Below are 13,884 nucleotides of genomic sequence, written 5' to 3'. Positions count from 1 at the left end.
TCAGCATCATACCCATACCACAAGAGGAGCAGCAGTATTCCCTTGTAGCTAGGCTGTAGAAATCTGAGCCTGAAAGAAATCTGCCCTCCCTCCTGGATTTAAAAAAAATACTGGTCTGGGAAACAGAAGTCTCCATTCTGTGCAGCCTCATAATAACAGCTGGATTCCCCTCCTCCTCCTCCTCCTGTGACTGGCGATCTCCCCTCCGCTTCCTCTTTTGTTTCATACATTCAGTAATGCAGAGTGAGTGCATGTGAGACAGGCACATCCATTGGAAGGACTGGGCACACACTGCTGGACTGCATGGGATGCATCATGCACACATGATACTGCAGGGGCCCTGGACGTGCCCTTCATGAATGCTAGGAAGGACAAGGTGTGATCTGCACCCAGGGGCCACAGTGAGCTGCTGCTGTCACTGCTGTGCCCACTCCAGCCACTGCTTCCTCCCCCACGTTGAGCCCATCGCCTGCAGGGAGTGGCTGGGCTGAGAGACTGCAGGGCTGGGCTGGGACCCACAGCATCTGATACCCAGGCTCCAGTGGATGATGACATGTCCAAGAGGTAAGGGCATAATCTGCGGGCATTGCACAGGGTGGGCATGGCAAGGGTGTGTAAGGGAGTCACCAGCAACCCTCAGGGATCTGCAACAAAGGAGGCAGAATGCAGCCGGCGTGGCACCGGTGCTGTGCTCCATGCTGCCTGGCAGAGGTAGTGGGCATGCTGCTGGCCGGCTGTGCAGCATCAGGGGGGCTTAATGGCATCTAATCACACACTGAGAGGGGCAGCAGAGGCTGAACAGACATTAAAGTGACATTGTACGTTTCTGCTGGAATGAAGGCTGTGTGGGTAAAAGACAATTCTTATAGTCATAAGCTGGGAGAGCATGGAGTGTATGACACATGGGGGGACAATCAGTGTGTACTGAGATATGCATTGGCAGGGTGTGAGGAGATGGCATAGGAAGCAGATGGATACAGATATTAGGTAGCTATAGATATTAGATAAATATGTAAATAGTGGGTGGATGATATATAGATATTAGATTAATAGATAGAGATAGATAATAGATATGTAGATAGCTATTAGGTAGCTATAGATATAAGATGTAATAAATATTAGAGATACATAAAGGTATTAGATAAACATGTAGATAGTCGGTAGATGATATATATTTATTAGATAAGTAGATAGATACATAGAAAGATAAATATTAGAGATAGATATTAGATACGTAGATAGATATTAAGTAGATAATAGATATATTAGATAGGTAGATAGATATTTCTATCAATCTATCAAATATCTATTACACAGATATTACATAGAGAGAGTGAGAGAGAGATATTAGACAAATATTAGATAGATAGATAATGAGATAGGTGGATGGATAGGGACCTGCATGGGCAGACAGGGAGGCTTGTCATTTGTGCTGCTCTAATAGAAGGAATACATAGACGCATATTGTAGCTTCTGTTTGCAAGAAACCTTGGTTGTGGATACATTGTTTCAACTGTGATGACCATTGTAGTAGTACAACTTTTAAGACTACTTTCACACTCGCGTTTGGTGAGGATCCGTCATGGATCTGCACAAACGCATCAGTTCAGATAATACAATCGCATGCATACGTTCAGAACAGATCCGTTTGTATTATCTTTAACATGGCTAAAACGGATGCGTCTTGAACACCATTGAAAGTCAATGGGGGACGGATCCGTTTTCTATTGTAACATATTGTGTCAGTGAAAACGGATCCGTCCCCATTGACTTACATTGTGTGTCAGGACGGATCCGTTTGGCTCAGTTTCCTCAGACGGACACCAAAACGCTGCAAGCAGCGTTTTAGTGTCCGCCTCCAAAGCGGAATGGAGGCGGAACGGAGGCAAACTGATGCATTCTGAGCGGATCCTTATCCATTCAGAATGCATTAGGGGAAAAAAAAGATCAGTTTTGGACCGAGTGTGAGATTCCTGAACGGATCTCACAAACGGAAACCAAAACGCCAGTGTGAAAGTAGCCTAAGTTTGGCCATGTAAGTCACGTCTTGGCCCTTCCTGATAGAAAATGTATCATGGTCCATGTGGAGATATGAGGTTCCAGTGTGACATGGATTATATAGTCTAACCCTGCAGCTCTTTTCCTGTTGAGGCCAGCACATCTCTTGTATGTGTTTCTCATCATGTAATGTAGAATGGAACATTTTTTTTTTTATTTGTGTAGAGATTTTGTTTTGTAGAGATCTGTAACTTTTTGACCTATCACATATAAATCTTTCCGGAAAGCTCTGTGGCCCATCACATCACTGTATCCTTGACTGTACTGCAGTAGTTCTCATTTCCACATTTCTCCTTGAGGTTCTTCACTTTAATTCTCATTATTTTCCTTTCTTTTTTAAAAATCTTTTCCTTGTGAAATGGCCATCTAAATATGTTGACATTGTAACCAAGTGTATTGGTTGATGGCTGGATAACCACTTAGTTGACTCCATAACCATCCATTGAGGAGGGGACAAGCTTCCCTACTATGTTTATTCTATCCATGAGTAAGCATTATGTCTGTGAAGGTTCTCATTTATCCAGGTCATGGTATATATCTGTAAAGAATAAATCAAGGCAACTGGACGTACGTTTTCAAGAAATCTACAGTACGTCCAGTTGCCTTGATTTATTCTTTACAGATACATGAGTAAGCAGATATATCAGTGCCAAGTTCTAGGGCCACTTAGAGGAAGCCTTCTAGATGGAACGCTGCTGTGCCATTCCATTAGGGAGGACCTATTACTTGGCATATTAGACCTAATGTCAGGATGACACTGCAGTCATGCTTCTAGATCCTTACAGAAGAATATGGTATTAGAACCATATAACGAGTGTATATTATGTATGTGAGAAAGGGTAATAGGGGTCTTAGTCCTAAATGAGTTTTCATATTTAAGTACCCATTATGTTGATGTTGAGCAATTCAGTTCTCGCATTGCCTACTGATGCCAATCTGTATTTTTATAAAATAAATGACTGTGATAATACTATTTAACATCAAAGTCTTCTTCTCCATGAATGGAATATCACAAGAGTGCAAATGTTTATTGGAAGTAGAAGAGCTTTACCTTGCCACCATGTCTATAATGTGTGAAGCTCAGATAATAGTCTACGCAGGACATGAACTTTTAGTTCTGGGTTCAAGTTATTGGTTGAAGTAGGACAGAAGGTTATGTTGTAATTCAGTTGTGGAGGAGGAGGGTGAACAGCTAATTCCATAGTTTGGGAATACAGGCCCCTCCAAAATCTGCAATAAATGGTGTAATTACTTCCTGTCTCTCTGTATGCTTCTGGAGTGCCAAATCCAATCACGGAAATTCAACTTTTGTTTAGTGTAATGCTGAAATCTTTAGTTTCATTAACGTCTGGTGTATTATCGTAAAGTGTTTTCAGTAGAAGCAGGATAAACAGAGTTATTATAGTCTTTCCTATCGCATAACCATAGATAGAAGGTTCAGCTGACCCAAGAGTGACAGTGGGGAAAAGACTGGGTGCATTGTGTTTTATGATCCTACCAACCTCCTGCTGAGGATTTAGGTTTAAATGTCTTCTGTCAGCAGAACCATTGTAGGAAGAGGGGGTGCAAATGAGCTCTTCACAAGCTCTGCCTCTAAGGCTACCAAATGTGAGGCAGCTATCCTATACGTCAATGTTCCAACTATTAAACAGGCCTTGAGACATTACTCAGATATTAAATAAGCCAGCATCTCATCTGATGACAGTTGTTTTGGGGTAATTGCCCCTCATCACTGCAGAGCAGAGAGTACTGGCTTAAAGTGGTTGTGTCACATCATCAAGTGGCATTTATCAGGTAGAGAAGGTTAACACAACTTACTAAAGTATGTTATTCTCTATATTGCCTCCTTTGATGGCTTGATTCATTTTTCCTTCATTTTATACACTGCTCATTTCCATATTTATGACCGCCCTGCAATCCAACAGCGGTGGCCGTGCTTATACACTTGAGAAAAAAGTACTGACTTCTCTGGTGGCTGGGACCATAGGAGTACACAAAGGCTGGTGCTTTTTTCTACAGTATGGAAGCACAGCCACCACTGATGGGTGGTCATAAGCAGTGCATAATGTGATGGAAAAATGACAATACATTAGTAAGTGCCTTGTATTAACTTTCTCTACATAATAAATGCTATTTGCTGAAGTGAGACAACCCCTTTAACTGGGTGAGAGGCCTAGGTCCGGATTCGGGGGATACTTTATCTCCTTATAGTGAAACAGGCTGGCCTGCGACATGTGCACACATCAGCAGAAGCTAGTAGTCTTGGTCCCATCCTCATCTTTGGCTTTATTTCTGAAAAAACTGAACTTTTAATATATGCAAATGAGCCTCTAAGAGCATCAGGGGAGTTGCCATTACACCTAGAGACTCTGTTCTCCCTCCTGCTCCCGCGCCCTCTGCAATTTGATTGACAGGGACAGGCAGTGTAAACATAATCACACCTGGCCCTGACTTCTCCTAGTCTTGTGCCTTTTCTAATACGCTTCAGTAACCAGCGCAGGCGCAGTACAGGAGAGCGGCTCACTGGCAGTTCTCCTCTGTACTATGGCAGGTACTGAAGTGCACTGCAAAGGCGCAAGACTCGGAGAAGTCAAGGCAAGGCAACATGACATTTTACACTTACTGGCCCTGCCAATCAAAGTGTAGGCAGCCGCATAGAGAAAGGAGACTCTAGGAGTAATGGCAACGCCCCCATTGCTCCTAGAGGCTTTTTTGCATGTATTAAAAGTTCAGTTTTCTCAGAAATAAAGCCATATGGGGGCAGGACCAAGCTTCTGCTGACCAAGTGCCACAGGTCAGCCTGTATCACTACAATGATTCTGGTGGCAAAACCTTTCCCATTCACACGTCCTCAATTCTGTTCCGCATTTTGCGGAATGGAATTGCGGACCCGCATTTCCGTTCCCCCCAAAAATAGAACATGTCCTATTCTTGTCCGCAATTGCTCAGCACATGTCTGCATCGGACGCTCTGATTCCATCAAATATTTTAGAGTAAATGGGGTGCTGTTAATTTAAGTTATGTGGCAGATTCTTTAGGCCCCTTTCACACGAGCGAGGTTTCCGCGCGGGTGCAATGCGTGATGTGAACGCATAGCACCCGCACTGAATCCTGACCCATTCATTTCAATGGGTCTGTGTACATGAGCGTTTTTTTTCATGCATCACTTTTGCGTTGCGTGAAAAACGCAGCATGTTCTATAGTCTGCGTTTTTCACGCAGCCCTGGCCCCATAGAAGTGAATAGGGCTTCAGTGAAAAACACATTGCATCCGGAAGCAAGTGCGGATGCAATACGTTTTTCACTGATGGTTGCTAGGAGACGTTGTTTGTAAACCTTCAATTTTTTATTACTGGCGTGCAAAACGCATCAAAACGCATTGCGGCCACGTGGAAAACAATGGACAACTGACCGCAATCGCAGACAAAACTGAATGAACTTGCTTGCAAAATGGTGCGAGTTTCACTGAACGCATCTGGAGCCAAACCGTCACGCTCGTGTGAAAGAGGCCTTACTGCTTTCATTAGTGTAAGGCTACATGCACACGATCGTTGTTTTGGTCCGCATCCAAGCCACAGTTTTTGTGACTTGGATGCGGACCCATTCACTTCCGCATCTGCATCCGTTGCTCTGTTCCGTGGTCCGCCCAAAAAATATAACCTGTCCTATTCTTGTCCGTTTTGCAGATAAGAATAGGCAGTTATATTAATGGCTGTCCGTGCCGCTCCGCAAATTGCGGAACGCACACGGACGCCATCCTTGTTTTGCGGATCCCCAATTTGCGGACTGCAAAACACACAACAGTCGTGTGCATGTAGTCTAAATGTGAAAGTAGCCTTATAAGAATATACCCCCAGTTCATCCATTTTGGTCCACAAACCATGGATCCGCAAAATACGTATAACTTTCATGTGCACTCCGCATTTTTTTCACTCCCAACAATAGAAATGGCTATTCTCGTCCACAATGTGGACCAAAGTAGGACATGGCCTATAAATTTTGAAAAAAAAATACAGATGTGTGCATAGTTCTATAGAAATGAATGGGTCAATGTGCTATCTGCAAAAAATACAGATGCTATTGATTTAAAAAAAACAACAACGTTGTGTGCATGAAGCTTTACGAAAAATGCCTTGTAGAGCTTGCACGAACACGGTCCGTGGGGCAGCCGCATCGGATCGCGGACCCATTCACTTGAATGGGTCCGCGATCCGGCCGTTCCACAAAAAGATAGGACATGTTCTATCTTTTTGTGAAACAGAAGTATGGGACGAAACCCCACGGAAGCACTCCGTAGTGCTTCCGTAGGGTTCCATTCCGTGCTTCCGTTCCGCACCATTCCGCATCTCCGGATTTGCGGACCCATTCAGCAAACTTGGTCCTGTTCCCATCCGCTGTTTGCGGACCGCAAAAAACAGCACGGTCGTGTGCATGTAGCCTTATAGTGATAAACCACAGCAGTGTAGGATCTGTCAGCTTCAGACAGGTTGTCCATGCTGGATCTCATGGGCCCTGTGATGGCTGGGCCTCATTTTGCTATTATCACGTCATAGTGTTTTTTTGTGTGTTCTTTCTAGTTTATGTTGTCCCATAATTCCAAGAAGAAGACACTAGGGAAATTAGGGTTTTGCATGTCACGTGTACTATTTTGTTCCCTCTGAGATGAGTGTTGGTAGAGTTGTCTAGTGTTTGTGTCTCTCAGCTGAGTGACTGTGCACCTTTCTAGGGCGAACGCGAAGGGAGAGATGACTAAATCATTTTTTGTCTGACAACTGTCCACTGTGTATTGCTAGCTAAATCCACACATATGATGTTGTAAGGAATTCATGCTTTAGATAGTGCTACACCCAATTCTTACTTTTAAAGAGCATCTGTCAACATGATCAACCATATTAAACCAGGTATACTACCTTGTAGGGTTGATCATGCTGATTAAAACGATACCTTTGTTATGTCTGTAATTGGAAACGTTGCCGAGATACCTGCATTTTTACTAATATGCAAATTAGCTTGTTTGAACACCAGGGGGGCGGATTGAGCCTTTCGAGCACTCCTCTGCCCTGAGCACTCCCCCTCCCCCTTGATTGACAAGGCTAGGCATTCAATTAAGTGAAACGGGGAGTGCCCAGAGCAGTGGGGTGTTACAAAAGCAGTGCCTCAAGGGCTAAGTCTGGCCCCTTGGTGCTAGAACCAGCTCATTTGCATATTGCTATTAATAAAGATAGCCCGGCAATGGTTCTACCTACAGACATAACAAAGATATTGTTTTAATCAGCATGATCAGCCCTACCAGGTGGTATGCCTGGTTTAATAGGGTTGTTCATGCTGACAGGTGCTCTTTAATTATATAAACATTTAGATAATAAAGCTTATGAGGATTACATATTTGCACACAGGTAACTTTGACTAATACGGACCAGTGATTTTGTGATATACGTTAGCCCAGATTTACTAACGCTGTAGATGGCTTAGACAGGCAGTCTAGACCTGCACCAGACTTATCACTGGGGCTCAGGCCGGAGGATAAATCTTGTGCGGGGATAGACACTTTTATCTAGCTCTATATATACCAACTATTGGTTGGCTTAGTTTGAGACCAAATTTTACACCAGAATTGTTGCATAATTTTGGTGCTAAATGTCACATCATAGGTCCCGACCCTTTCACATAAAGCCCCACTTCTTTTCAACCAACCAAGTCAGGCAAAAAGTTTACAAACCCTAGTTGCGGCAAATTGCATAAAAATTTCACTAACATGCTACTTTTTTAGACACATTAATGATATTTTTGCTAATGGGAGGGAGAATCAAGCAAACAAACATACCTGTAGAGAATATAGTTTATTGTACTGTCATAAACGAAGAAAAGTCTCTATATTCTGAATCTCAGCGTCACCCAAGAATGAGTGCTTACACTATGGGAGTGGATGCTGACCTCTCTAAATCACCATTTCTGAGAACAAGGGGCTCCAAATCCTTGTTTGTGTGGGAGAGGAAGACAAGCATGTGCGTAGAGATGAATGAAAGGGTCTGGAATAGCCGAGCACGCTCATTTTGCTGTTCCCAGGAGCACTCTCTTCTTTCAAACACTTGTTTCCCTCTATGGAGAGGGGCAGCTCATGTCAATCACTATTATCACTATGATTATAATGTCTCAATTACAGAAAGATCTGATAGCCCAATCATTAGGGATGGGGCTTATTAGGGTGTCATTAGTAGCGATGGAAATGAGTGGCAATGTCTTCGCTGGGAAATCCTGTGTATAGACAGGTGTCTATTCGGCATGTGATTTGACCTATAGCAACTGGATCCTAAAATATTTTTTGTCGATATTATCAGTCTCGCACTTCATCTTGTTGGCAGGGTGTGAGAAATGCCACCTTCTTGACACCACGGCAGCTGTCAGCTGTAATCAGCTACTACTTTACACTCAGATATCATTCAGCACATTAGGCTCTTCATATCAGGCAAGATTGTACATACTGCATGGGATTTTTAAAGGAGGACTCGTATTAGACTTCCATAACTATTAGGGTCTTTACATATTGCCTTAGTGGTGTAAGCATCATTAATTTACTCGGAAAGTTACTAGCAAGTATACTAAATAGACCCATAGGACCCTGTTCCCCACGTGGAACCCCTGTTGGGCCGCTACTACAGGCAGAGGGATCCAGAAAAAAGTGCTGTATACTTATTTAACATTGGCTCCTAAGGGTGACACTCACATATGTCCACGTTCTGTTGGATAACTTAGGTAGACACTGCTTATGCAGTGTGTAAGGAGACTAAAGGTAGCCACAAACATCCAATAGCTGTTGGCCAAATGATCGTTTGTCTAACAGCTATCTCTCCCGACTGCTTCCCAACTTTCCCATGCACATACATGTTCAGCTCGGCTTAAACATGTGTGTGTACTCAATGGGGAGAGGGGAGATAGCCACTTGCCAGACATAACTCCCGAGAGAACAAAGGGGGCAAAATTATTCAGTTCACCCGATCCCTCTTTTCTCTGACACCATCTGTCTGGGGAGCTTCCCAAGTACATTAGATTGTCAGACAAACACTAATGTGTATGACAACCTTAGGCCTCCTGCACACGAACGTGTGTGCCCACTGGTCGTGCTGCGGCCTGGAAATTGCGGGCCGCAATGCATGAACACCGTCCGTAGGGCAGCCGCAGCAGATTGCAGGCCCATTCACTTTAATGGGTCCACGATCCAGCCGTTCCGCAAAAAAATAGGACATGCTCTATCTTTTTGCGGAACGGAAATAAACGGGACGAAACCCCATGGAAGCACTCTGTAGTGCTCCCGTAGGGTTCCGTTCCGTGCTTCCGTCCCTCACCATTCCGCATCTCCGGATTTGCGGACCCATTAAAGTAAATTGGTCCGCATCCGTGATGCAGAATGCCCACCGTGTATTGCGGATCCGCAAATGCGGTCCGCAATATGGCAATGGGGCGCACACGTTCGTGTGCAGGAGTCCTTAAGGATAAGTTCACACATGGCATAAATATTGTGCAGAAAATCAGCAGCATTTACATTTGAGAAATCACATCTGCACGCTGAAGAGAAATCCTGCAGGTTTTCAGTCGGCAGCTTGTCAGTTGTTGCTGCGAGTTTTACCTGCAGCTTTCAGTGCAGTGCAAAAGTTTAAAGCAGCAGAAGGCCTGCCGCGATCCTGGCAGTGATGCTGCAGCAAAATCCAGTCGCTTTTAGGGGATTTTTGTGGCAGCAGTTTTCGGCCCATTGCACTGCAGAATTTCTGCAGCAGACTTGCTACATGAGAACATACCGTAATGGTTTCAGACTATTCTTTAAAAGAAGCTCATGCTTTAAAAGGCTTGATTCATCACCGTCATTGGTGGTATATTGCTAGGATACGGCATCAATGCCCAAAGGTGACAACAGGTGATTCTCCTTAGGCTTTATGCACACGACTGTTTTGTGCATCCGCATCCGTTCCGTCATTTTTAACAGTTTAGCGGAGGTCCCATTCATATCTATGGAGCTGTGAAAAAAAACTAGTGCTCCGTTTTTTCTCCACGTCCGTGATCCGTGATTCCAGTCTGTCAAAAAATATAACCTGTCCTATTCTTGTCAGTGAAAAAAGGAGGACGGACCCATTCAAGTCAATGGGTCCGTAAAAGAAAACGGATGCACAACTTGTAAGTCACCCGTGTCCGCTTTTTTCTACAAGACCTTGGTGCATTAGGCTACTTTCACACTAGCGTTCGATCGGATCCGTTCTGAACGGATCCGATCATAATAATGCAGACGGAGGCTCCGTTCAGAACGGATCCGTCTGCATTATTTTTAGCATATAACAGCTAAGTGTGAAAATAGCCTCGTACGGATCCGTCCAGACTTTCAATGTAAAGTCAATGGGGGACGGATCCGCCTGAAGATTGAGCCATATTTTGGCATCTTCAAACGGATCCGTCCCCATTGACTTACATTGTAAGTCTGGGCGGATCCGCACGGATCCGCACGCCTCCGCACGGCCAGGCGGACACCCGAACGCTGTCCGTGCGGAGGCGAGCGGAGCGGAGGCTGAACGCCGCCAGACTGATGCAGACTGCTCCATTCAGACTGCATCAGGGCTGGACGGCTGCGTTCGGGTCCGCTCGTGAGCTCCTTCAAACGGAGCTCACGAGCGGACCGACGAACGCTAGTGTGAAAGTAGCCTTAAAATGACACTTTTCATTAACCTTCCTTTTTTTTTTTCCCCTGTCAGCCAAAAAAAAAGGAAGACACAAGGACACAACTGACACAACTGAAGCAAAATCGCACACGGACCACTGAAGCCGAATCACTGACAGTGAAAAAACATGAGGCATGTGCATGAGGCCTTAATGTGGAATGTAGGGCTGCAGTAAACGAATATTTTAGTAATTGAGTATTCTATTGATTATTTTTTGCGATTATTCGAGTAATCTAATAAGAAAAACCTTCTTAAAACAATGTATTCCTTTATAAAAACAATATTTTTTATTTATTACAGTGGTATAGTAATTGCACACACATAAGGCTTCTTTCACAGCTGCAATATACTGTCAGAAGAATGTACCATATCGGGTATGGATACTGTAATGGGGTCCGGCCTTGTTACAGCATTCGGGCTGGGTTTTGTAAGGACAAAAAAAAAGCTTTGGACGATACGCAGCATGTATGCTGGAACATGGCCAGATGGCCTTGGACCACATTATAGTCAATGAGACCATATAGCTGGTTGTATCCGGCTACACCCAATACGGTATACTCCGGTGGAGGAACAGACTGCCGGAGTTCACTGGCTGCCATGATGTCCCCCTTCCCCAGTGCCTTCATGCCATCCACCATGTCCCCCACCCCCCCAGATCAGCCCGTCCATGCCAAATCACAGGTGCCCTGATTAACGCCTCCCCCAAGCCAATAACTTTATACAAGCCATTGCCAAATCACAGGTGCCCCCATTAAACCCTCCCCCCACGACAATTACTTTATACATGCCATTGCCAAATCACAGGTGCCCCCATTAACCCCTCCCCTGCCCGCCAATTCACTAATGCTCTATGGTCATATGATTTAAACGAATCCTCGATGCAGGGAAACTGCATCAAGGATTTTTTTGCCTCGATTTCATCGATTAAATCGATGAATCGTTTCAGCCCTAGTGGAATGGATGCATTATAACCTAGTTACATTTCTACAGCACTCTCATAGGAAAAAACTGTTCTAATAGGGATGGTGCAAGAGACAGTCCAGAGAGCAACTCTGAGAGCAAGTCTGTCATCAGGACCAACTCTATTTACCAGCCATAATGCTGAGCAGGGTTAATCTTGCGGAGCAAGATGATACTTTTTTATGCATTTACGTTGCGCCGTTACCGAGATATAGCTGTTTTTATTTTATTTTTATCAAATTAGCCCCCCAGACCACCAGATATACATCATCCTACACCAGCCAGGCATATCACTTGGCCCTTTAATTTGAGCAGAATTTATCCCTGTCGGCGCATGTGCAAAGCATCTGTGCTGCTGAGGAAGCTACAGCGCAAGCCTGAGATTACAGGGCTGGCTCTGTCAAGCAAGAGGAATGGGGGAGTAGCAGGTAGTGCAGTGCAGTGAGGGGCTTGGGCCTACCCCTTGGTGCACCAATGAGCAAATTTACATATAAATAAAAAATGCTACATCGAACGGATAACATTTTTTACCAATTTACTCAGAGGGATCAATTGTACCTTATATTGCACCTGGTTTAATAGGGTTGATTCTGCTGACCGATGCTTGGATGGCACTTTCACTGTTCAGAGAACGCCCAAACTTGGGCGTTTTCTCTGTTCAGTTTTGTAGGATGTGCACCCTATGTACCAATCTTACTTAAACAGTGTACCAAGGCGCAGATTTGGCAGGAGACTTTGTATCATGGGTCTGTTGTAATGTGGAATACAGCTCTTTGTCAGTGGCAGGACTGGGTCCCAGTGAATCGAGTAGATAGGGCGCATTGATGTTTGGCCATGAGAGAATGTGTTTTCCTCTGAATGCGATGTGATACAAAACAAGCTCAGTTCTGGAATACCTCATTTGTATTCAGCGTGGATTCAGTCTGCACTACATGGTCCCAGCTGCCAGTTACACTCTTCTGTTTGGTTCCTCAGTCGTCCCACTATTTCAGTGGTGATGGGATTGTTATCCTTTACCATTAATATTGAGTATCATTGTTTAACTCCAGTGAATGAGCCCTCTTCTCTAATACGTGGAAGGGGTGACCTTCTATCTGCGCACTTCTGTTTTGCTATTTGTCTCTTTTTCTCTGTACGTTTTATTATAATAGCTCATACTGATTCAGTTTGTATCCTGAGCCAAAGGCAATGACTTCATATGACATCCTGCAATAATACGAACAGGATTGCACCACATTTGTGACTCACACTTACAATAACTGAGCAGAGTTTGGGTTCTCCGACTTCCTGTTAGTGCTACCACCACTTTAATAACATATATGCGGTTTACTATTTATCCTTCGAAATGACAAGACCCATTCAGGTCTAATCTGCCTTCCCTAAATGACAGTGTATGGCGCATGTAGGATATAAAAGCACATGAGGGCAGAGATGAAAAGAAGCAATGATAAAGTATTATTTCCTGTTGAAGAAATGCCAAGGCATGTTTTCCTGGAATGCTTAGCCCATTCTAAATTTAGTGTGCAAACCAGAACAGTCTGTGACAGTAGACTGTAAGAGTATTGTCCCCATTGTACGGTACTGCGGCAAAAACCACAGTGAACCACAATGTGTAAATGTACCTTAACTGGTTCTTGTATCTGGTGTTACATAATGTAACAAAGGGGTTTTCTGGGAGTTTAATATTGATAGCCTATCCTTAGGGCTCATGCCTACGAACGTAAGGGCTCCGTGCCCGTGCTGCGCACCGCAAATTGCGGTCCGCAATGCATGGGCACAGACGGTGGAGCAGCCGCATACGGATCGTGGACCCTTTCACTTGAATGGAGTCCGCGGTCCGCATCCGATGGCCCGGCACCGCAAAAAAAGTAGTGCATGCGATACTTTTTTGCGGTGCGGAGGCACGGATAGAAACACCACGGGAGCACTCCATAGTGCTTCCGTGGGCTTCCGTTCCGTATCTCCCAGATTGCGGACCCATTGAATGCACCGCTGCCCATATGCGGGTCGCAATACAACCACAGGTAGGTCATCAGCATCAAATCATCCTGGCACCCCCACGATCCGCTGTTTTTAGAAGCCAGGGCACTCCAGTGAGTGCTGTAGCCTGCTCACAACTTACCAAGCTCAGCGCCATGTCTTGTATAGTGGCTCTGTGCACAGCG

At 44.6% G+C, this 13,884-nt stretch overlaps 1 protein-coding gene across 3 annotated transcripts in view; it reads left to right on the top strand.

The window, feature by feature from the left end:
• Window positions 1-214: 214 nt before the first annotated feature.
• The window catches only part of CLIP2 (CAP-Gly domain containing linker protein 2), a 141,267-nt gene continuing 127,597 nt past the window's right edge, over window positions 215-13,884 (top strand). For all 3 annotated transcript variants that reach the window (XM_044285221.1, XM_044285220.1, XM_044285219.1), the window contains exon 1: window positions 215-564. The gene's annotated coding sequence lies outside the window, so the exon portion shown is untranslated. The remainder of the gene's footprint in view (window positions 565-13,884) is intronic.

The sequence above is a fragment of the Bufo gargarizans genome, chromosome 3 (genome assembly GCF_014858855.1).
Source record: "Bufo gargarizans isolate SCDJY-AF-19 chromosome 3, ASM1485885v1, whole genome shotgun sequence".
In the NCBI taxonomy this organism is placed as follows: domain Eukaryota; kingdom Metazoa; phylum Chordata; class Amphibia; order Anura; family Bufonidae; genus Bufo; species Bufo gargarizans.
Note: the sequence above shows the minus strand (reverse complement) of the source record. Positions and strands in the feature narration are given on the sequence as shown.